This window comes from Lepus europaeus, chromosome 23 (assembly GCF_033115175.1).
Source record: "Lepus europaeus isolate LE1 chromosome 23, mLepTim1.pri, whole genome shotgun sequence".
NCBI classification, from domain to species: Eukaryota; Metazoa; Chordata; class Mammalia; order Lagomorpha; family Leporidae; genus Lepus; species Lepus europaeus.
The window spans coordinates 14,066,975-14,092,665 of record NC_084849.1 but is presented as its reverse complement, the minus strand read 5'-3'; the positions used below and the strand labels follow the sequence as shown (position 1 = coordinate 14,092,665).

Below are 25,691 nucleotides of genomic sequence, written 5' to 3'. Positions count from 1 at the left end.
TGGCTGTAATAGCTACTGGGTAAAAAATTTATTAATTGTGATTTGGTACAACACAGCAAGTCTTCCTCTTGAACAATCTCATAATCCTTATAACAACCTGTAAGGGATGAGTATTTGTATTATCCCTATTTTTCTTTTTAAAGATTTATTTATTTATTTGAAAGTCAGAGTTACACAGAGAGAGGAGAGGCAGAGAGAGAGAGGTCTTCCATCCAATGGTTCACTCCCCAATTGGCCACGATGGTTGGAGCTGTGCTGATCCGAAGCCAGGAGCCAGGAGCTTCCTCTGGGTCTCCCATGCGGGTGCAGGGGTCCAAGCTCTTGGGCCATCTTCCACTGCTTTCCCAGGCCATAGCAGAGAGCTGGATCAGAAGAGGAGCAACTGGGACTCGAACCGCCGCCCATATGGGATGCCGCTTCAGTTCAGGGCATTAACCCACTGCGCCACAATGCCGTCCGCTATCCCTATTTTTATTCATGAGTAAATTGAGGTTAAGTTACTTGACCAATAATACAAGTCAGAGGGAGAAGCACAATTCAAACACAAGTAATCTTACAGCTGATTTTAAGTTCTAAGCTAGCACACTAGGCTACCTTCAGTGGCTGGCAAGAGACAAGACAGTGCCCAAACCTCCCTAGCTGCACTGCCGTTCCTTGCCAGAGCTCGAGCTCTCTTGACCTAATTTTGCCTCTTGCCAACATTTCTGCCCTGCCTCCTGTCCCCTCCAGCTCAGTGTGCCTGCGACAGTGAAGTGAGGACAGAAGGGAGCACCCTGCTCTCCTCTGAAAGTCAGGCTTTCCTTTTTCCCTCCTAGGGAGGAGCAAAGAAGGACAAAGGATGACCGAAGGCCTAAAGTACCTAAGAACGTACATATATTCCACAAGAGGAATTTTGAATTTAAATTTTGCCCATAAGTACGGTGATTAATTTAAGGGGAATTTAAAGGGAAATAGTCTAGAAAGAAAAAACAGGCTCTTAATAGGATCATCTCCAGCCTTTCTTTGTTTTGATCCACTTGTGACTGCTGTGCTTTGAGCATTCTGACCATTTGAGCATTCAGACTCTAATAACTGCACATTTAAATGGGCTGGGGTGGGGCCAGATTTGCTGAATCTCCATTCATGAATTCTAGCTTTGGGGAGGAGCGTTGCTCAAAGGCAGGGTGGTTTATGCTAAGAAAATTCCTTACAGTTTCAATGAACACTAACTTTTATCATCAGGTTCCCTCTGTAACACACACTCTGCTAAGTGCTAGAGGTTTTTGTTTTAGTTTTTTATCTCCCATTAACTATTTTGCTTTGATATTTCCACCTCTTGGCAGCTTTAGTGGGGCCTTCCTTGATGGTGACATTTACAGCTGCTTGTGACATTATACTATCTAACATTTGTCAAGCACCAAGGAAACCCAGGCAGGTGTATGTGGAAAGTGCAAAAAATGTAGAACTGAAGCCTTAATACTTGAAGGAGAACTGAATTTGTTCATTTCTGTCTGAATGAAGGAGATTATTGGAAAGGAAGAAGGAAGTATGGATTTAGCCCAGTGGTTAAGGTGCCTGCCTCTCCCATCAGAGTACCTGAGTTTGATTTCCTGCTCTGGCTCTTATCTCCACGTTCCTGGTTGCTGACCCCATGAAGCAGCAGTGATGGCTCAAGTCAGTGGGTTGCTGCTGCCCACATCGGAGACCGGGATTGAGCTCTAACCATTGTGGGCATCTTAGCAGTGAACCAGCAAGCTGGAAGATCTCCCTCTCTGTCTCTTCCTTTGTTCTCTCTCTCTCTACCACTCAAATAAATAAGACATTTGTTTTGTTTTTAATTGAGGGGGGGGTCCTGAAGAAAGGATAACATTTAGCAGAGAACAAGGAAATACCTAGACATGGACACAGAATTGTTGAGGAATAGAAAATGTAACAGAATTAAAGAAGAAAAGAGCACTGTATTTGCAAAGATCCTTTGGTCTGTGTGTATGTGTGTGTGTTCGCTATATTGAGATTATTTAGAAAACATGCTCTAAGTTTTACTTTACAAAGGGGTCAATTTTAGATTTGTGTGCTTTCTTCGCTCTGCCTCTTTGGTGTTCAGCTCCCAGCCCTCCCACACAAAGCGGCTCAGAATTACCTCTTTCATCATTTGATATTCAGCGCACATTGATTGCTCAGAGTTTGGGAAGGTACCACTCAGAGAGATGCAGATTCAGTGCCCTGGCTGCCAAAAGGCTGGGCAGAAAAAAGACTTTCTTTTACACCTTCCATCTTTCTAGCTTTGGGGCCTGGTCTTTGAATCTTTGCTAAATAGTAAATGGAGAGACTGTTGTTGTTGGGATGAGCATGAGTACATTTGCATTACTGAGCTCGCTGTTGCCAGTTCTGAAAGGATTCTTTACAATTCGCTTATCAGCAAAGGAATCGCCTTGATTTCCTTTGATGATGTTTCCCAGCTGATACTCTAGACCTAGCGCTGGAGCAATTCATGCTCTCCTGCAATGCCTCTTTCCCAGTAACCCTACTTCATCTGTACATAACAAGCTCTAATTGTAGGTTAAGGGGATGGATAGAGAAGCCGGAACTATCCATTGCCCCCACGTGGAGCTCTGTCACCAAGAAGCTCCATACCCTCAACAGAGACTTGGCAAGAGTGTATTTCTGTCATAGCCGGCTTCTCCCCCTGCTTGTCAGCCACAGAGATAAACACTTGAAATATTTTTTTAATCACCTCTAGTAATTTAAATTGAACACAAATAGAACTCTGTTAATAATTCACAAAATAGTGAGGACCTTAAGTACCTTAGACCTGTAAAAAGCACCTCCAAACACATTGTGTAGCTTTTTGATTTGCCACCACAGGCTATTGTTTATTGATTTTTGAAAAATGGATACTGTATTCTGAAGCCAAAGTGTTAGAAAAGCCTGTTAAGTATCATTAAATCTGGGACCAGCAACGTGGCTCACTTGGTTAATCCTCTGCCCGCTGCGCCAGCATCCCATATGGGCACCGGGTTCTAGTCCCAGTTGCTCCTCTTCCAGTCCAGCTCTCTGCTGTGGCCGGGGAAAGCAGAGGAAGATGGCCCAAGTGCTTGGGCCCTGCACCCACATGGGAGACCAGGAGAAGCACCTGGCTCCTGGCTTCGGATCAGCGTAGCTCCGGCCATAGCGGCCATTTGGGGGGTGAACCAACGGAAGGAAGACCTTTCTCTCTGTCTCTCACTATCTAACTCTATCTGTCAAATAAAAAAAAAAAGTATCATATTAAAGCAGGAGTAGTTTATCTGTGTAAAGGGAGGGGAAATAGTGCCGAAACAAGTGAATATTCTTCAGTGCCTCTGGGAGATTTACTGTTTTGTATATTTTAGGGATCCTATTTTTGTTTAACTCTTTTGTATGATTATCCTTTCAATTTAATCTCATTTTTTAAACTATAGCCATGCATTGCTTAACAGTAAGGAGCCACCTTGAGAATTGCATCATTTTGTCATGTGACGGTCTTAAATACACTTACACAAACCCGGATGATATAGCTGATGACACACCAGGCTATATGATCCAGCCTATTCCTAAGATACAAATCAGTACAGCATGTTACTGTACTGATTACTGTGGGCAGTCCTACCACAGTGTGGTTTGTAAATCTAAATGCACCTACAAAGTTTACTCCAGCATCACTTGAGACACCTGAGGAATGTCTCACGCTGTGACATTAAAACAGCTAGAGGGGCTGGCCTTGGCATAACAGGGAAAGCCACTACCTGCAGTGCCAGCATCCCATATAGGCACCAGGTGGAATCCTGCTGTTCCACTTCTGATCCAACTCTCTCCTATAGCCTGGGCAAACAGTGGAAGATGGCCCAAGTGTTTGGGCCCCTGCACCCATGTGGAAGACCTGGAGGAAGCTCCTGGCTCCTGGTTTAAGATTGGCCCAGCTCTGACCATTGCAGCCATTTGAGGAATGAACTAGATCTCTCTCTCTGCCTCAGCCTCTCTGTAATTCTGCCTTTCAAATAAATAAATAAATCTAAAAAAAAAAAAAAAAAAAGGAGAAGAAGAAGAAAAAGACAGCTGGAACATCACCAGGCAGAAGGAAATTTTCAGCTCCCATACGATGTCATGGGATCACCACCATAATGACTCAGTCTGTTGTTGTCTTAGATGTGTATGTGGCACTTGACTGTGTACACACACATGGGTACACACATAAAATCAGTTCTCACGACCTCCAGGGCTGCCTCCCTGGGTCACCCCAGCATCAAGTCTCCCCTGGATTCTCAGAACAGTCTTCTAACTGTGCTCCCTGCCTGGGGTGCTCTCAGCCTAACAGACAGAGCCTTGACAACTGAAGTCAGATTGGGCTCCGTTTCTCCTCACAGCCCTGTTGCTGTCTTTACGTAAGAACGGGTCTCCACAGAGACCCCGTGTGACCTGCGCCTTACCTGTAAGGCCTGACCTCTTCCTACTCACCTCCTCACACCACTCCAGTCACCCAGGCCTCCTCTTCCCTCTTCTCTCCTCCCTTTGGCCCTCTGCCTAGAAGACACTTCCCGGGGGTACTGGTGTCTCCTTCCAAATTTGAGAAGGGTCCAGTTTCACCTTCTCCAGGAGATCCACATCCGGCTTGCAACGTGACTCCTCCTCCCTGGCATTTTAGACCTCACTCCTGCTCCACTTTTTTGTTGTTGTTGTTCTGTCTCCAAAACACTCATCATTCTTTTAATATACAATCTACTTCATCATGTTTATTGTGCATTTGCTTCCACTAAAATTTAAGTTCCACAAGGATAGGAAACTTTGTTCTGTTTCTCTCACTGCTTAGAACTGCACATAGTAGGCACTAAATAAATTGTCAAATGAATTAGGTGTAAGTTGAACCAGCAACTCCAGTCACCTTGTCTAAATCACCATTTTCAAAGATTATACTGCGCTGCTACAAGAACAGAAGAGAAGAGTAACTTCTGTATGAAGGGGGAAAAAAAGGGGGATGCTATTTTTCAGTTGAGGAAGCAAATATGTTCGCAGTAAACTATTAATATAATAACAGGTCAAGATGAGGTTGTTAGAACACACATACAGTGCCATGGTAACTAGATTCTGTCAGAGGTAAGGAAAGGGGATGGGATTTAACTGAGTCTTAAAGGAGCAATGGGACTTTGATTTCTAAAGACTTGGAAATCTATTCCAGCTAAGTAAAAGATACAAGCAGTGCCTAGAAACCACACACACACATTCAATTAGCAGCCTCGAATATCATAAAATGGATTTTGGATGTCTTCATTAAAGATTTTTGAGGGATGGGCATTTGACCTAGCACTTAACACTCACAATCTGTATCTAGTCCTGGCTTCACTCTGGATTCCAGCTTCCCGCTAATGTACACTCTGGGAGGCAGCAGGTGATGGCTCAACTCTTGGGTCTCTGCCGCTCACAGGGGAAACCTGAACTGAGTTCCTGGCTCCCAGCTTCAACCTAGTTGACCTGCAGGGCTGAGGGCCCTTGAGGAGTGAACCAGCAGATATGAACTCTGTTTCTCTAATAAATAGCTAAAAAATTCAGAATTTTTGAATAGCAGAGTGATACTATTAGAGCTCCCTATGTTAAGAAAATGGGATTTGGGGCCGACGTCATGGCTCAACAGGCTAATCCTCCGCCTAGCGGCGCCGGCACACCGGGTTCTAGTCCCAGTCAGGGCACCGGATTCTGTCCCGGTTGCCCCTCTTCCAGGCCAGCTCTCTGCTATGGCCCAGGTGTGCAGTGGAGGATGGCCCAAGTGCTTGGGCCCTGCACCCGCATGGGAGACCAGGAGAAGCATCTGGCTCCTGGCTTCGGATCAGCACGAAGCGCTGGCCGCAGCGGCCATTGGAGGGTGAACCAACGGCAAAAAGGAAGACCTTTCTCTATCTCTCTCTCTGTCCACTCTGCCTGTCAAAAAAAAAAAAAGAAAAAGAAAAGAAAATGGGATTTGGGGCCCATGTATGGGAGAGGTTGAAAGGCCGAAGACTTAGGAGGTGGCCGAATCTACTTTGGGTGTTGTTATTTGCTGATGTGGCTGACCGTTCTTCTATGTTATAAACCCTTTCAGGATAAAACTTACTATGCATTGCTAAGCATTCTTCCAGATATTAATTTAACTCAGTTCCTCTTACACTTTCCCTAACCCCTCAAAGTTAATTTAAGAATGTGGAGACATCCCAAGTCAGTTGGGATAGGACTTTTTTACTTTTTAAAAGCAGTTTGATATTGATTTCTGTGTTGACTTGTGTAGTAGCTGGACTAAGGTACAAAAGTACTTTAAAAAGTTCATAGAGATGGAATTTTTTTTTTTTTTTTGACAGAGTGGACAGTGAGAGAGAGAGACAGAGAGAAAAGTCTTCCTTTTGCTGTTGGTTCATCCTCCAATGGCCACCGCGGCTGGCGCACCACGCTGATCCAAAGGCAGGAGCCAGGTGCTTCCTCCTGGTCTCCCATGCGGGTGCAGGGCCCAAGCATTTGAGCCATCCTCCACTGCCCTCCCTGGCCACAGCAGAGAGCTGGCCTGGAAGAGGGGCAACCGGGACAGAATACGGCGCCCCGACCGGGACTAGAACCCGGTGTGCCGGCGCCGCAAGGCGGAGGATTAGCCTATTGGCCGCGGTGCTGGCCAGGAGATGGAATTTTTAAAGTAAGTTTATTTTGGCTTACAGAAGTCAAAATCCATACATAATCTTTTCATAATATACATTTTCCATGAACTTTTTGGAAGACCTCTCGTAAGCTCTCACAGTAAAGGCAGCTCCTTCAGTTGCTGTGAGCAGCTTTCGCCTGCGTGAGCTGCTCTGACTTGTATTCTATCAGCACACGTGGATGCCTCGCCTGTCTGCCAATGGCAAAGCAAACTTCACAGTGACTAAGGAAGCCCAATTGTCCTCTCAGCAACAGAAATTAGGCAAGCGTTTCAGGTTTTAAATGCTGTTGGTCGGGTATAAAGGCATCTTTGAAAGTCCCATCCCAGGCTTCCCTTGTCTTGAACTTGCACCCATTTTCACTGCACAAACACTCTTGAGGACAGTGTTGCCTTTTGATGAATGCACAAAGTGGAAAGACCGTTGTAGATGGAGGGACTTAACCTTCTGGTGTGGCCTTGGGCAAAACAAATCAAAATAATTAAGTAGTTAGTATTCAGGAATCTTGTAGGCTACACAGGATGCTTTATAATTCGTCAAGTCATTAATTTCTGAACTCTTTCCTAGAGAGGCTTCACTGAAAACTAAAAGAGTGGGCAGACAGCCTAGATTTGAATCCCAGCCCTACTGCTCAGTAGCTCTGTGAAGCTGGACATCAGCTTCTTGCCTGTGAAAAGAGTGGCAGGAACTTTTGAGTGGCGCATTCAGGAGTCAGTGAGGTCAGTGCTGGTCACTGAGTGAGCACTGAGCTAATGGAGGTGGGGGGATGCTGAGGTGGGTTACACTAAGCAAGGCCCTGATGAAGAAAGTAACTCTTCTGTCTTCAGTGCCTGTAATAGTCTAAGACAAATGCTTGCAGGTTTTCCCCTTTCTATCCTGTTTGTTCCAGATTAGTTCATTTAACGAAGGCACCAATGAATGGATATTCCCCCAAATCCTTTTTTTTTTTTAAGTCTTTTTTTCTCTTTTCTTCTTCTTCTTCTTCTTCTTCTTTTTTTTTTTTTTTTTTTTTTTTTTGACAGGCAGAGTGGATAGTGAGAGAGAGACAGAGAAAAAGGTCTTCCTTTTGCCATTGGTTCACCCTCCAATGGCCGCTGCAGCTGGTGTGCTGCGGCCAGCGCATTGCGCTGATCTGAAGGCAGGAGCCAGGTGCTTCTCCTGGTCTCCCATGCGGGTGCAGGGCCCAAGCACTTGGGCCATCCTCCACTGCCTTCCCGGGCCATAGCAGAGAGCTGGCCTGGAAGAGGGGCAACCGGGACAGGATCACTGCCCCGACTGGGACTAGAACCCGGTGTGCCAGTGCCGCAAGGCGGAGGATTAGCCTATTGAGCTGCGGCGCCGGCCACCCCAAATCCTAATAAGCAACTACACCACATCTTATAAAGTCACTCGAAGTGGTGTTGGGACTTGCTGACTGAAGGCAGCCCTAAGTCATTGATTCTAAAATACTTCATACAAAGATGCAGTGTGTTATGACCGTTCATGTGGATTCAGTGTTGTATAGAAGGATTAAATTTTTGTTTAATATGTAATATGCATTTTTTTTCACCTTTTAAAATGTAATGCATCTAAACACTGACTCCAAATAGTTTTGTAAATGCTTACATGGGATAATCCTTAGATGCTAGTTCTCGAGGACATCCATTACAGTAGATAGGTCCTTTAATAAGTAAGTTGAGAATGCTAACAATTCTGAAATTATTGACATTTGGATATCAGGTAGTTAAGTCGTAAATTTCTAAAATAAAGGTTAAATCCATTTTAGGCAACCAACCTGTAGTAATAGTAACTCAAAAAAGCACTCGAAGGAGTGATAGTTACTTGCTTTACCAAAAACTACTTACCATAATATTCCTTAAAAGAATAAACACCCTGGGGCTGGCTCCATGGCTCACTTGGTTAATCCTCCGCCTGCTGTACCAGCATCCCATATGGGCGCCGGGTTCTAGTCCCGGCTGCTCCTCTTCCAGTCCAGCTCTCTGCTGTGGCCCAGGAAGGCAGTGGAGGATGGCCCAAGTGCTTGGGCCCTGCACCCGCATGGGAGACCAGGAGAAGCACCTGGCTCCTGGCTTCGGATCAACGTGATGCACCGGCCGCAGCGGCCATTGGAGGGTGAACCAATGGCAAAGGAAGACCTTTCTCTCTGTCTCTCTCTCTCACTATCCACTCTGTCAAAAAAAAAAAAAAAAAAAAGTAAACACCCTAATATATTTGATATATGAATGAGGATGTCGTTAGTAGTTCACATACAGTGTACCAGCCAGGCTGTTAGGCAGTGGTTTAATAGTATCCCTGCCCTCTTGCAGCTTCTAGTTCTAATGGGAAGACAATAACTTTAAACAACTAAATCTTGCATGTGAAGTACTGTCTGTAAAGAAATGCTTCAGCATCCTTCTGCAGAAACATAAAGGGAAAAAACCTACTCTAGTTTAGGGCCAGTCAGGAGAGTTTTCCTGAAGGAATATTATCTAAGCAGATTATATTTAAAAAAAATTTTTTTTAATTATTTGAAAGGCAGCATTACAGAGAGAGAGGGAGAGACAGAGAGAAAGATCTTCCATTTGCTGATTCACTCCCCAAATGGCTACCATGGCCAGGACTGGGCCAGATCAAAGTCAGGAGCCCGTGTGGGTACAGGGGCCCAAGCACTTGGGCTGTCTTCCACTGCTTTTCCAGGGAGCTGAATCAGAAGTGGAACACCCAGGACTTGAACTCACATCTAGATAGGATGCTGGTATCTCAGGCAGTAACTTTACCTTCTACGCCACAACATCGGCCCTGAAAGCAGATTCTTAGACAGATTCCAGGTGGCTAAAAAGAACTTCCTTTCTTGCCAACAGGTGCTTCTTGATGTCCCAGGGAGGTAGTTTGAGGTAGGTGGGCATCCAGTGAGAGGCCCCAGTGTTACTAAGGTCAAGATTCAAGACTAGACAAGAAGTGGATCACAGAAGATTTTACATGCATACTACAGGGAGCCTGCATTTTATAGCCTGAACGTGGCGGCATGTTTTTAAGGGTTTTAAGCTGGAGAGTGACATGGTCAGATTTTACTTTCTGATTCACAATTCTGGCTGTGCTTTAAAGGATGGATAAACAGTTTAAACATTTAAAATCAGATGGTGTAGAGAGGACGGATGGGCTCATTCTGTGTCTAAAGTTTAAGCAAATCATTCAAGTGCAAAGAAACTGCTTTAAATACCTGACCAGGAAGGCAGTCGTGATCACTTATATCTTATGCATTTTAGGTTCATGTGGAGAGGCAGTATTCTTGAGAAGTGAAATAAATTTAAAGAGTTTTTGGAAACAGATTTTAGGTTAAGATTCTTCACTTAATGTGTACTCTAATAACCTTATTTTTTTTTTTTAAAGTTATTGGGCAGAGTAATATAAATGCAAACTTTCAAAGTAAAAATATTTTTGCCAATTCTCTGAATTATCAGGACATATTTTTTAAAGGAAAAAGATTACCAAAGGGTTAGTTTTTCTAACTACCTGAAGAATACCTTTTGATTACGAAAGTAATAACCACTTGAAGATTATTCAGATAGTTCTGAAGCTTCCTGCCTTAGTCTGTTCACATTGCTAAAATAAAATCCCGTGGGTTTGGGTGGCTTGCTACAGAAATTTACTTTCTCGGTTTTCAAGGCTGGGAAGTGCAAGACCAGAGTAGAAACCAGCAGGGTCTCTGGTGAGGGCTCTTCCTGCACTGCAGGTGTTGCCCTCTGGCTCTCTGACCATCTTCCATCTTTCTCTTCCTCTTCCTGGAAGGCCACAAAGCCTACTGGAGTGTGGCCCCACCCTTCTGACCTTATTTAACTTTAATTACCTCCTTTAGGCCCTCTCTCCAAAATACAGGCACACTGAGGGAGTCTGCATTTGGAATTTGAACTTGAACTTGAATTTTGAGTTTGTAGGCCAAGTAGGCTTTTTCCTAAGGAAGTATATATAAATTAAAGTATACATACTTTTGAAGTTCTTGAGTCCCTAAATCATACTATGCTTACGGAAAACTTTTCAAGGCAACAAAGAACACAGGAAAGAAACAGTCGCAAGCCAAAAAATAAAAAATAAAAGAACCTGCTAATAGCTATGACATTTTAGAAAAATTGCATGCTAGATAATCCTTCATTAGCTGTAAGAAGGTCTATTTTCAAAGCTTTTATTTCTGTGTGTTCTATTATCTCCCGTGCCTGGCATTGTAGTCCTGTAGCAGGGAGTCACAGTAATAAATAGAGAGCTCACGGCACCTTCAGTCTTCAGCCCTCAGTGGCAGTTAAATTTGCAGAGGCTAAAGGTGTTGACATCTCAGGGTTTTCTTTTATTTGGCTTTGGAACAATTAAAGTGGAGATGGCTGGGAATGTTAGTTATAAATTTAACTCAGGGCAAGTGAGTGTGTGTGTGTGTGTGTGTGTGAGTGAGAAAGAGAGAGAGAGAGAGAGAGAGAGAGAGAGAAAGAGAAAGAGAAACAGGGAGAATAAAAGGTTTTTAAACTTAGGAACATGCCAAAGTCATACCTTTTCAGAGGTGAAATGGAATTTAGAAATTGTGTTGACCAGCTCCAAGACCAGGAAACTGCTGAGGCTTAGAGAAATTAATAACTTGAAATGAAATGACGAAGCCATTTAGGGGCCACTGTGGGACTAGAACCTAGGGTTTGTATCTTCTTGTTCAGAGTTAATTCCGCTCTACAATGATGCTAACCTACTGGCGCGTGTTCTTTGATTAGGAATTCCCGATGCTGTAATGACCCAAGTTCCAAGTCATTGCTGCCTGGAAGCAACTTAGCTTCCTTGAGCCCCTGCCATATACATTCTAAGTCTAAATTCTGATTATAAAGAGATGCAGAAAAGTCATAAACCACAGAGTTTAGCAATTAAAATATCCATTCATGTTATTTCGGTACCACCAGATTCTTTTTTCTTTTTTAAAGACTTTTTTACTGGGGCTGTGGCTGTGGCGTAAGCTATTGCCTGGGAAAGCAGTAGGAGATGGTCCTCATTCTTGAGCCCCTGCACCCACATGGAAGACCCAGAAGAAGTCTGGGCTCCTGGCTTCAGATTGTCCCGTTCCGGCTGTTATAACCATTTGGGGAGTGAACCAGCGAATGAAAGACACCTCTCTCTCTCTCTCTCTGTAATTTTCCCTTTCAAATAAATAAATCTTTTTAAAAAGGACTTTTTATTTCTTATTATTAAAAGATTTATTTTTAATTATTTGAAAGAGTTACAGAGAGTGAAAGAGAGAGAGAGAGATTTTCTATATGCTGGTTCACTCCCCAAATGGCCACAACAGCCAAGGCTAGGCCATACTGAAGCCAGGAGCTTCATCTGGGTCTCCCAGGTGGGTGCAGGGGCCCAAGCACTTGGACCATCTTCTGCTGCTTTCCCAGAGCATTAGCAAGGAACTAGATTGGAAGTATAACAACAGGATCTTGAACCAGTGTCCATATGGGATGCCAGTGTTGGCAGTTATCCACTATGCCACAATGCCAGCCTCCCCTGATTATTTTTATTTTATTTAAAATTCAAAGAGAAAGAGCTTTTCCACCTGCCGGTTTACTCTCCAAATTCCAGCAATAGCCAAGGCTTGGCCAGGCTGAAACCAGGAGCCTGAACTCAATCCGTGTCTCCCATGTGGGTGGCTGGGACCCAACCACCTGAGCTGTCACCTGTTGCCTTACAGGGTATGCAGTCAGCAGCAAGCTGGATCTGAAGTGGAGCCTGTAGTGGAACACAGGCACTCTTAGATGAAATGTGAGCATCTCAACCACTGCAGCAACTTCTGCCCCACTCCTTGCGCCCTGCCCAAATTGTCTTTTTTAGCAATAGATTTCCAAAGATGGAAAGATCAGGCCAGCACTGGAGCACAGTGGGTTAAAGCCTCAGCCTGCAGCACCTGAGTCCTGGCTGCTCCACTTCCAATCCAGCTCCCTGCTGGTGCGCCTGGGAAGGCAGCAGAGGATGGCCAGGATCCTTGATCCCTGCACACACTTGGGAGACCCAGAGGAAGCTCCTGACTCCTGGCTTCAGATCGGTTCTGCTCTGGCCATTGCAGCCATTTGGGGAGTGAACCAGCAGATGGAAAGCTTCTCTGTCTCTCTCTCTACCTCTCTGTAACTCTGTTTTTTATATAAATAAAATCTTAAAAAAAAAAAAAAGAATTCAAAGATGGAAAGAGTTGGGACTTTTTGTTTTTATTTTTAGCAAGGATATAAAGCAAAAACTGCAATAATCATTAAAAAAATAATCTAAATTTTATTCCTAGTGGTTTTCTTCACTACTGATTTCATTCATTGGACTTATATTAACCTTTTCATCCTGTTGCCTAATTATAGAAATGTAATACTTTACTTAACATTTATCTAACATTCATGAAGAATTCAACCTTGAGATATCCCCCTAGGGTTTTGTTCCCAGCTTCCTCTTCTCCCTGCCTGAGCTTTCACACTTGCAGTTCCTTCTGGAGCCTCGTACGTCCTACCCATCTCGTACAGATGATTCCCAGGGCTGAGCTAGTGCCAGCATTTCCTCAGAACTCCAGCCGCCATTGCTTTCTTCTTGCTGTATATCTCTACCTGGATACCCATCTAGCACTTTAAAGTCCTTTTGTGTAGAAAACACTCATCATCCTTCTCTCATGAAATCTGTTTCTTATGAATTCTCTGGTTTTTTTGTTTACAGAATAGATACATTCCCCTTCACCTGGTAGAGTCTCAGGGCTAATTTTACTTCCCTTTTTCTTCTCTGGGTTGCACAGCCAATCAACCACTGACTCTTCACTGTGCTGCTGTCCTGTCTTTCGTGCAATACACAGTGTTGTACTTGCCTTCTTTTTTCAGAGTTATTGCCAGGGGCTGGCGCTGTGGCATAATAGGTTAAGCATCTAGCCTATGGCACCAGCATCCCATATGGGCACCAGTTCGAGTCCTGGCTGCTCCTCTTCTGATCCAGCTCCCTACTGCTGGCCAGGGAAAGCAGTTGAAGATTTCCTGAGTGCTTCAGCCCTTGCTTCCGTGTGGGAGACCTGGAAGAAGCTCCTGGCTTTGGACTGGCCCAGCTCTGGCCATTGTGGCCATTTGGGGAGTAAACCAGCAGATGGAAGACCTTTCTCTGCCTCTCCCTCTCTCTGTCTATAGCTCTACCTCTAAAGTAAATAAAAACTTTTATAAAAGAAAAGTTATTGCCAAGATTTTAGGCTAAGACTATTATTCTTTCTTGTTTTGCAGCCTTAACCTGACCATCCTGCTTAGGTCTCCTTCCATTCCAACTCAATCTTTTAAAAATATTTTAAGTTTTTATTATGAAAATTATGTCCAATGGACTAAATACAGAAAGCAGAAAAAAGCAGGTGCCAATACCCAAAGATAGTCTGTTAACATTTTTGTCTATATTCTTCCAGTTCTTTTTCTGTAAGATGTAGTAGTTTTTTAGATAAAATGTTTCCAGTCCAGCTACGTATGACTACCAGACAGCTAAAGTATCATTCTTGAAGTCTGATTCTAATTTAATTATATTTTCATTATCTATAGAAAAAAGCTTAAAATCCTTGTGTGGTATTCAAATTTCTTGACCATCTAGACCCAGTAGACTCGCCCACATCTACAGAACAGCCAACCACTGAACCATGTAACTTGCCATTCCCTGACGTGCTGCAACCTCTGAGTCAAATCCACGCACCATTTCCTATGAAGACTCTACCTGTTCTCTATGGATTATTCCAAACGTCATCTCTTCCATGGAGTCACAAATCATCTACCCATATGTAGACCCAACCCCCTTAGAGAGTGAGCTTCCACAGTAATTGCAACACTTACTGGTTCTAAATAGTGAGGTTCTGGTGAACAGATTATCTCTATTGTAACTTAATTTTTTAAATTAATTTGAGATGCAGAGATAAAAAGAGAGAGACAGGCTCCTATCCACTGGTTCACTCCCCAAATGCCTATAAGGACTGAACAGATGTTGGGGGAAGCCTGAATCTAAGAACTCAATCCAGACCTATCATGCTGGTGGCAAGAAGCCAGTCATTTGAGCCATCACCACTGCCTGCCATTGGTCCGTATTAGCAGAAAGCGGAAATCAGGAGCCAAAAGTGGGACTGTAACCCCGACATTCTGATGTGGGATACAGGCATCTTAAATGACATCTAAACTGCTAGACCAAAACGTCCATCCCATGTAGTCCATATTTTTTAACACAGCATATCTTAATTATAGTACGCATCCCATAAATGCTGAATGAATGAATGAGTAGTTGAATACCACTTCAGATTCACTGTATCTCTTACTAAATTCACAGGAAGAGTGGTACTCTTTTAAGCTTTAAACAAATTACACTTAGGTTGTTATAAGGCAGACGGGGCCAGGCCAGGGCCAAGCCTGGAGCCAGGAACACAATCCAAGTCTTCCACAGAGGTGGCAGAGACTCAGTGACCTGAGCTATCACTGCTGCCTCCCGAGGTCTGTGTTAGTAGGAAGCTGGAATTGGGAGCTGGAGCCAGGAATTGACAGTGTGGGAAGCAGACCATCTAAATCCTTAGGCTAAATGCTTGCCTCTGTGGGAATTTTTAAAATAAGGGATATATAATAATAAATAATAAATACGTATGATCAAGTTTAAGAACTTCCTCTAAGAGTAAGTTACCAAGCAGGGGCTTGAACTAGTCTTTCCAATATGGGATGTGGACATATCAAACAGCAGCTTAACCTGCCATGCCACAATATCCGCCCCTCCTACCTATTTTAGTGTGATAATTTTGTATTCTTCTTAAAGAGGTCCCCAAATTTGTTTACTCTTCAGTTCCCCTAAGACCTGAATTCAACATATATATTTAAGTGTTATGAGATATTTGGGACAAGTAATGCCATGGAAATTCAATCCTTTATTAAATTAAAATTTTCTTGATTATCCTCCAAAATATAAAAAAAAAAAAACACTTTGGCATTTTCAAATTTGGTATTTTAGGAAAACTTTTTGGTTTTTTCAAGCCTCATTTAGGCAGCATGGTTCAAAAAAGTTTCCTGGAATGGAAAATCAGACGTCGTGGATTCTTTTTTTTTTTAAGATATATTTATTTATTTGAAAGGCAGCATTAGATGGGGATGGTGGGGGAGAGAGAGAGAAAGAGAGAGAGAAAAACAAAGAAAAAGGTCTTCCATCCTCTGGTTCTCTGCCTAGATGGCCACAATAGCCGGAGCTGAGCTTATCCGAAGGCAGGAGCCAGGAGCTTCTTCTGGATCTCCCATGTGAATGCAGGGGCCCAAGCACTTGGGCCATCTTCCACTGCTTTCCCAGGCCATAAGCAGAGAGCTGGATTGGAAGAGCAGCAGCCGATTCTCAAACCGGTGCCCATAGGGATGCCAACACAGCAGGTGGAGGCTTAGCCTACTCTGCCACAGTGCTGGCCCCTAAATACTAAATATCTGATCTTTAAAATTCTTTCCAGTACAAAATGTCTTGATTAGGCCGGCTCCGTGGCTCACTTGGCTAATCTTCCACCTGCGGCGCCGGCACCCCGGGTTCTAGTCCTGGTTGGAGCGCCGGATTCTGTCCCGGCTGCTCCTCTTCCAATCCAGCTCTCTGCTGTGGCCCAGGAGGGCAGTGGAGGATGGCCCAAGTGCTTGGGCCCTGCACCCGCGTGGGAGACCAGGAGGAAGCACCTGGCTCCTGGCTTCAGATCGGCATAGTTCTGGCCGTAGCGGCCCTTTGAGGGGTGAACCAACGGAAGGAAGACCTTTCTCTCTGTGTCTCTCTCTCTCACTGTCTAACTCTGCCTGTCCAAAAAAAAGTCTTGATTCTTATTCCCCTTCTTTGTGCAGAAATATTGTGGAGTTTTCAAATTAGTTGGATCCTAGTTTATTGTTGAAGAAGTGTGATTAAAACATTGAAAGGCAACTAAGATCTTCCATGAATCATCTTTCTGGAAAGATTTTGGAGAAAGGGCAATTATGAAAAATGTTTATGTTTCTAATGTTTATCATATGTTCTTTCTTATATTAAGTTAGAATGCATGAAAAATAATTTTCTTATTTATTATCTTTGGAAGGTTTCCATTTCTTAGAATAAAGAGTGAAGAGAATTTTTATTTCATGTCTCTGATGAAATCTTCTACTCTAAGCTGACTGGATTGTTTAGCTACCCCAAGGGCCCAAGACCTGAAATACTACATTCTTGGCACACTTCTAAGTTCTCACTATAAATGTAATGCCTGAGGTTGCAGGAGGTCAAGGAGGAGAAAACCAATAATTTTATGCAAATTATCTCATATTTAATTAATTGTAAAAATGCTATCCTGTCAGAAGGAAAAATATCCTTGTTCATATTTTGGAGGAAGGATGAATTTGAATGATCTTTTATTTTTAATTTATGGGGCTAGTACTCTGGCTCAGCTTAAGCCATTGCAACCATTTGGGGAGTGAACCAGCAGATGGAAGATCCCTCTCTCTCTCTCTCTCCTCTCTGTAACTCTACCTTTCAAATAAATAAATTTTTTAAAATGAAAAAAGATGAATTCCAGAAAACATAGAATAGATGCCAAAAGAGTAGAAGCAGAGGAGAGAGAAAATGCCACACGAATGGAACGTGAAAAACAGATGAAAAGAAATATTGAAGCAAAATTGGGGGTAGATCAAACGTAAGGGTCAAGGAAAAGGGAGAGGTCAAAGCCAGTGCAAGGTGCATCTGAGCCTTTTAGGAAAGAACCTAACAGATACTCCAGAAAAGGGTGTAGAGGTCAGGCCTATCTTGGGACGTGGTATAGTTTGAAACCATTAAAATGGCCAGGCATCAAGACTAGCCCCTTGCTATCACACAGAGGACTTGGCAGATCTCGAAGAGCACATTCATTTAGGGTTCAGAGAGAAAGGACAGACTATAGCAGAAACGGTTTGGGAAAACAGGAGAAGACAATTTCATAGAATCCAGGAGGCTTTTATGAAGAAAAGGAGGGTAGTGAAATGGAAGAAAACTGAAAACATTCTTTAGGCTTGATCGATGAAGTGCAGGAGTACAGACTTCAGCCTCAACAGCACTGTACTATTCTAGCAGAAACATAACCAACAGAAATATGTAAGAGTGAATGACTTCCAGCTCTTCCTTAAAATAAACATTGAGCAGTCACTAAAATGATCTTTGTGAGCATTGTTTGGTGACATGGCGTAATGGTCATATTGCACAGTTAGGTCGAAGACAGAACTATGCAATTTTATGGGTAATATGATCATAGCTACACAACAAAATTAATATGGGCATGAAGAAATAAATGGATGCATGAACAAAACTATGTCAAATTATTAATGGAGTATTTCCCTGGTAGGATTTTGGATTGCTTAAAAATAATAGTATGTAATTCCCAGGTTTTCCACATTGGGTATTAATTCTTTATTAGATAATTTGAAAACAGTCATTACCTCAGAAATATGGGGGATGGGTTATAGCTGAGGCCAGGAACAAGATGGCAGGTGAATCAATGTAAAACCCCATGCCGAATGGAATAGCAATTCAAAATATAAGCCTTCCTGACAGGGAATCATTAGTATGACCACACACTGGCCAATTAGTCCTGTCTACTGGTAGCCTCTATTAAATTACCTGGACATGAGCAAACCAGTGGAAGCCTCAGGATAGATTCTTTTTTTTTTTTTTTTTTTTGATTTATTTATTTATTTGAAAAGCAGAGTTACAGAAGAAGTAGTAGGGAGAGAGAGAGAGAATCTTCCATCCACTGGTTCACCACTCAAAAGGCCATAGTTGCTGCAGCTGGGCCAATCCAAAGTCAGGAGCCAGGAACTTCTTCTGGGTCTCCACATGGATGCAGGGGCCCAAGGACTTGGACCATCCTCCACTGCTTTCCTAGGCACATTAGCAGGGGGCTGGATTGGAAGAGAAGCAGCCAGAGCTCAAACTGGCGCCTGCATGGGATGATGGCACTGTAGGCAGCAGCTTTACCCACTGCACCACAGTGCCAGCCCCATGGATTCTGAAGTCTAATGACACATTGGTTTTCCTAGTATTCCTTGTGAAAAGGTATCTGTGTCTCTGTTGTGAAGATCTTTTTAAATTTGTCATTCACATACAGATAAAGATAACAATTTAACTTTGTAATATTACATTTAAAAATAGTTAGAGCTACCATATTAGAAATTCTTTTTTTAAAAAAAGGCTTATTTATTAATTTATTTATTTGAAAGGCAGAATGACAGAAGGAGGAAGAGAGTGAGTGAGAAAGAGAAAAAGAGAGAGAGATCTTCCATCCACTGGTTCACTCCCCAAATACCTACAGTAACCAGGGCTTACCCAGGCCAAAGCCCAGAGACAGGAACTCCATCCAGGTCTCCCAGATGGGTGGCAGGGACCCAGATACTGTGCCATCATCTGCTTCTTCCTGGGTGTGTTAGAAGGAAACTGGATCGGCATCTGTCCCAGGTGCTCTGATAGGAGAGGCAGGCATCCCATGCATTGACTTAACCTTCTGGACCACACTGCCCACCCCAGCAAGTCTCACTTCTTTAATTTTGCTTCCTAAAAGTGTGTGTTTTAATCTGCTTTTTCTACAGGCACACCATAAATACAAGAGACTGAAGTTATAAAAGAGAAATAAAGATCACTGCTAAGATGAATCTGAGCAATCCGGTGCGTTTTCTGCCACACACAAAAAGGTATTGTCCAGCATTCTGTGACGTAGCTGTCGCTTAAATATGGGCATAAGCTGTGTTTTCTGTTTTTTTGTTTTTGCTTTTGTTTTTTGGTTTTTTTTGACAGGCAGAGTGGGCAGTGAGAGAGAGACAGAGAGAAAGGTCTTCCTTTTCCGTTGGTTCACCCTCCAATGGCTGCCACGGCCAGCGCATCGTGCTGATCCGAAGCCAGGAGCCAGGTGCTTCTCCTGGTCTCCTATGGGGTGCAGGGCCCAAGGACTTGGGCCATCCTCCACTGCCTTCCCGGGCCATAGCAGAGAGCTGGCCTGGAAGAGGGGCAACCAGGACAGAATAGGGCGCCCCAACCGGGACCAGAACCTGGTGTGCCGGCGCCGCAGGCGGAGGATTAGCCTGTTGAGCCATGGCGCCGACCTGTGTTTTCTGGTTTTAAATGATGTATTTTTCTTATTTTATAAGAAATCTAAAAGAGAGTGTTAAGATGTTTATAATAAAGTTAGAATAAAATATTTCATAGAAGATTTTTGAGTTTTAACTTATTTCCTTGTCTGTTTTCCCTGTTCTTCATTACAGCTTATACTAGGGAGAATTACTAGGTTAAAAGAATTGAGCCTTCTAATCCTCTGCCTTGCGGCGCTAGCACACCGGGTTCTAGTCCCGGTTAGGGCGCCGGATTCTATCCCGGTTGCCCCTCTTCCAGGCCAGCTCTCTGCTATGGCCCGGGAAGGCAGTGGAGATGGCCCAAGTCCTTGGCCCCTGCACCCGCATGGGAGACCAGGAGAAGCACCTGGCTCCTGGCTTCGGATCAGCATGATGCGCTGGCCGCAGCGGCCATTGGAGGGTGAACCAACGGCAAAAACAAAAAGATCTTTCTCTCTGTCTCTCTCACTGTCCACTCTGCCTGTCAAAAAAAAAAAAAAAAAATTGAGCCTATTTAAGTTTCTTGATTTCTATTATCAAATTATTTTCTGGAAATATGCATATTGCCATTTTTTGTTACAGTACTTTTTAATTGTATTTTTTTGAACTGCATAAAAGTTTCATATCACTTTTCCTCTAATTACAGAAGTCATAGGTCTTTCAAAAAGTTTTAGAAAATACAGAAAAGCAAAAAAAAAAAAAAAAAAAAAAAAAAAGGAAATAAAAAATCACCTGAAATCCCAGCCACTGCTGCAGCCAAAACCCAAGCTGCAGAGAAATCCAGACTTGTCAGTTACAGAAGCCTCCACCCGGCCTCTGTGCCCCACCTACTACTGAGGCCCCACCTTTTCTGCTAAAACAAAACAAACACAAAAAAGAAACTGCCTTGCATGATTTCCCAGAAAGTGTTACTGGGCCAAAGACCATACCCATTCAACTCTTCCAAGAATGCATAGAAATGACTGCTCCCTATGCTGTCACTCCCTCCCCAAATGTATCCTTTGTGTGTTATTTTGCCAACTGGTGGGTAAAATGAAGAGGCACATTATTTTAATTTTTGCTTCTTTGATTACTGGGGAAGTTATATGTACTTCATATCATTAATAGCCCCTACTATTTCTTAAATCATCTGTTCTTTCTTTTTTAAATTTGTGGGTAAACAAATATACTTATATAAATGTGTTTGCCTTTCTGATAGGAAGAGTAACTTTTTTTTAACACAAGGGGCTGGGAATGGGACTTTTTTTTTTTTTTGGACAGGCAGAGTGGATAGTGAGAGAGAGACAGAGAGAAAGGTCTTCCTTTTTGCCGTTGGTTCACCCACCAATGGCCACTGCGGCTGGCGCATCTCGCTGATCCGAAGCCAGGAGTTAGGTGCTTCTCCTGGTCTCCCATGCAGGTGCAGGGCCCAAGCACTTGGGCCATCCTCCACTGCCTTCCCGGACCATAGCAGAGAGCTGCCCTGGAAGAGGGGCAACCGGGATAGAATCCGGCGCCCCAATCGGGACTAGAACCTGGTGTACTGGCGCCGCTAGGCAGAGGATTAGCCTGTTAAGCCACAGTGCCGGCCAGGAAGAGTAACTTTTAACTGATACATACTTTACAATGATTTCCCTGATTTGTCTTTCCAAAACAACCCTCATGAATAATTTCCAAAGAATAATCTGAACATTTAAAGAGTAGAATGTTTTAACTTGTCAACCCATGTATCTGTGATGCCATCACCGTGATGAAGATAATCTGTGTAAACATATCCATATCTTCCAAAAGCTTCCTCAGGCCCTTTTTGTTTTGTTTCTTTAAGATTTTGATTTGTGATTGGAGGCTTGGAGCTTCTTTCTTCTGCTTGTTTGTATGAAATATACTAGATTATCTCATTCTTTTTAATCTCTCCTTCTCACCCTTACCCTGTCCCCAGGCAACCAGTGATGTCTGTCATCTTGTTTTCATTTTCCAAAATTTTAAAAGTATCCATTCCTTTTTGCCTGTCACTCAGCATCATTGTGTTGAAATGCATCCATGTTGTAGCCTGTATCAGTAGTGCATTTCATTGCGGAGTCCCATTGCGCATGTTTATCTGTTCATTTGTTGATGGACATTTGGATGGTCTCCAGTTTGGGCTACTAGACATGAAGCTGCTGTGTACATTGTACACAGGGCCTTATATGGACGTGCACTTTTATTTTTCTTGGGTGAATACCTAGGAGTGGAATGACTACATCCTATTTTAGGTATATGTTTAAATTTTAAAGAAGCTGCCAAATCATTTTTGCAAGGTGTTTTTGCCATTTTACGTCCCTGCCTGCAGTTATGAGAGATCAGTAGCTCCACATCTCCACCAACACCTGGCATGGTTCGGTTATTTTTGCTAGCCATGCTAGTGAGTGTGCAGTTGTATCTCATTGTGGTTTCGATATGCTTCCCCTTAATAAGTGGTGATATTAAGCATCTTTTGCTATCATATAGCTTTCTTGGTGAAGTGCCCACTCAGACTTTTTGCCCATTTAAAAGATTGGGTGGTTTGTTCTTATTATTCAAGGATTTCTTTATTTCTAGAAACAAATCTATTAGGAGACATGTTTTGCAGAGATTTTCTTCCAATATGTTGCTTGTCTTTTCATTCGCTTAAGTATCTTTCAAAAACTATGTAGTCTTAAATTTCGATGAAGTATATCAATTTTTCCCTGTATAGATTGTGCTTTTGTTTCTCTTGCTATGAGATTTTTAATTAAGTTCCTCGTGTGTTTTCTTCTGCAATTTTTATAGTTGTAGACTTTACATTTAGTTATGTAGTCCATTTGGATTTAATTTTGTGTATACTGTCCCTAAGGGCAATTTTTTTTTTTGCATATACGTGTGTAATTTTCCTGGCATTATTTGTTGAACACATTCCTTTCTCTGTGGAATTGCCTTTGCGCTTTTATCAAAACTCTGTTGTTCATAAATGTATGGCTCTTCTGGGCTCCCTATTCTGCTGCATTGATCAGTTTGTCTGTCTGTGCATCAGTATAACCCTGTCTTGAAAATGGTACCTTCCCGGCCAGGGCCGCGGCTCAATAGGCTAATCCTCCGCCTGTGGCACCGGCACACCGGGTTCTAGTCCCGATGGGGGTGCCGGATTCTGTCCCTGTTGCCCCTCTTCCAGGCCAGCTCTCTGCTGTGGCCCGGGAGTGCAGCGGAGGATGGCCCAAGTGCTTGGGCCCTGCACCCGCACAGGAGAGCAGGAGAAGCACCTGGCTCCCGCCTTCGGATCAGCGCAGTGCGCCGGCCACGGCGGGCATTGGAGGGTGAACCAATGGCAAAAGGAAGACCTTTCTCTCTGTCTCTCTCTCTCACTGTCCACTCTGCCTGTTAAAAAAAAAAAGAAAGAAAGAAAGAAAAGAAAATGGTACCTTCCCAATAAAGTTTGAAATGAAGTTAGGTTAGCCCTCTTTCTTTGTCCTCTTCTCAAAGTTTTTGGGTTATTTTAAGTCCTTTGCATTTTCATGATTTAAAAAAATTTTTAATTGTATGATGTTTTGAAGTATTTATACCTTTTGAAATGGCAAAATCTAGTTAACTCACAAGTGCATTACCTCAGGAAGTTATCATTTTTATTTTGAGAGCACTTAACATTCATGTTTTTTACATTTTTCATGAACATCAGCACAATATAGAATCAGTTTCTCAATTTCTGTTTCTAAAGAAAACTCCACGTTGGGTCTTCTGTCTACATGAATGGTATATCTCTCATTGTGTCTTTAATTTCTTTCACTGTTATTTTGTAATTTACAGTGTAAGAGTATCACACCCCCCTTGTCAGATTTATCCCCAAGTTATTGCATATTATGGGTGATATTTTAAGTTTTTAATTTCCTTTTGTACATATATACAAATACAGTTATGTTTTACATATTGCCCTTATATTCTACAACTTTAATAAATTCATTTGTAAGTTCTAGTAGTTTTCTGTTAGAGGTCATTGTATTTTGTACATAAATGACTATGATTGTTAACAAAACTAATCTTGCTTCTTCCTTGCCAGTCTTGATTGTATTTTTCCTTTTTCTCTTGTCTTACTGTACTTATTCAACATCCAGCACAATGTTGGGCAGAAGTGTTGGAAGTGAACCTCCATGCTTCATTCCTGATCTTTGGAGAGAAGCATTTAGTCTTTTGCCAACATTTGACAATAGGTACCGAAGTTTCATGAGTGCCTTTTTTTTTTTTTTTTTTTGGACAGGCAGAATTAGAGAGAGAGAGAGAGAGAGGTCTTCCTTTTCCGTTGGTTCACCCCCCAAAATGGCCGCTACGGCCTGCGCACTGCAGCCGGCATCAATCCGAAGCGAGGAACCAGGTGCTTCCTCCTGGCCTCCCATGCGGCTGCAGGGCCCAAGAACCTGGGCCAATCTTCCACTGCTCTCCTGGGCCACAGCAGAGATCTGGATTGGATGATGAGCAACCAGGACAGAATCCGGTGCCCCAACCAAGACTAGAACCCGCGGTGCTGGCCGATAAGTGCCTTTTATCAGGTTGAAGATGTTACCTTCTGTTCTTAGTTTGCTTAAAGTTTGTTTTTTTTTTTTCAGTCAAGGAGGAATATTGTATTTTGTCAAATGCTTTGTCTGCATCTGCAGAGACGATTATTTGGCTTTTTGTTTTCACATTATTGATATGGCAAATTACATTGATTTTTGAATGTTAAACCAACCTTGCATTCCCGGGAATAACCATTTAATCATGATATATTATCCCTTTTTTTTTCCTAAGATGTATTTATTTATTTGAAGGTCAGAGTAACACACGGGGCCAGGGGAGGAGGGAAGGCGGGGGCTTCCATCTGCTGGTTCACTCTCCAGCTGGCCACAATGGCCGGCGCTGCGCCTTTCCACAGCCAGGAGCCAGGAGCTCCATATGGGATGCTGGCTCTGCAGGCACTGGCTTTACTCCCTACACCAAAGCACCAGCCCCATCCCTTTTTAAACATAGAACAATGAACACCATTTTCCATGATGGAGGGCTTATTTGCCTTTCCAGGCCTTGATTTTCCACAGATAGAACTCCAGCTCCTTGCCTTCTAGTACCCAAGCATCTGCTCGGCCACCCTGCCCAGGTCTTGATGCAATGCCCTGTTGGAACTGCCCCTCCAGAGGCATGCTTTTTCCTTTCTTTTTTTTTTTTTTTATTTTTATTTTTTTACAGATTTATTTATTTTACTTGAAAGTCACAGTTACACACACACACACACACACTCACTCACATAGAGAGAGAGAGAGAGGTCCTCCCATCTGCTGGTTCACTCCCCAGATGGCCACACCGGCCGGAGCTGCTCCGATCTGAAGCCCGGAGCCAGGAGCTTCTTCCGGGTCTCCCATGCGGGTGCAGGGGCCCAAGGACTTGGGCCATCTTCTACTGCCTTCCCGGGCCACAGCAGAGAGCTGAACAGGAAGCGGAACAGCTGGGTTTTGAACCGGTGCGCACATGGAATCTGGGCACCTCAGGAGGTGGCCTTACCCGCTATGCCACAGCACCGGCCCCTCTTTTTCCTTTCATCATATTTCCTCTGAATTTTCTTTGATCGCTTTTCTTTAAAATCTCTTCCTCCTCAGGAGTCAGCTCGGCCCCCTGCCTGTGGCCCAGGGGCCATGCAGAGTGGGGGACTCCACTGTGGGTTCATGTGCTGGTCTGTCTGTAAGCACCGTGTGACCAGCTCTTCACTGGAGGCATTGTAGACAGCATAGATGATCCCTGTTTTGCGGGTACAGCGCTCAGAGCCCCAGGAAAGTTCCACACGGCCAGGCCCAGGGCACCCACACTGTGCCTGCTCTGGGCGGATCTCGGCGTCGGCAGCCAGGAGCCCTGCTCATCAGTCCACATCTTAGGGCAGGCCTCGCTTTTGCCCTGAGTCTTGTCGGCGCTTGTGCCAGTTGACCCGAGCGAGAGATGCCCTTTGCTCCGTGGTACTGGCTGCAAAGAGAAACCGCAAAGGGTCACG

General features: G+C 43.5%; 1 protein-coding gene across 4 annotated transcripts in view; it reads left to right on the top strand.

Annotated features, from left to right (window-relative positions):
- TAOK3 (TAO kinase 3) overlaps nt 1-25,691 on the top strand; it is a 197,198-nt gene that overhangs the window by 57,176 nt on the left and 114,331 nt on the right. For 3 of the 4 annotated variants that reach the window (XM_062181915.1, XM_062181916.1, XM_062181917.1), the window contains exon 2: nt 19,202-19,303. The gene's annotated coding sequence lies outside the window, so the exon portion shown is untranslated. The remainder of the gene's footprint in view (nt 1-19,201; nt 19,304-25,691) is intronic. The other variant, XM_062181919.1, reaches the window with a different exon arrangement.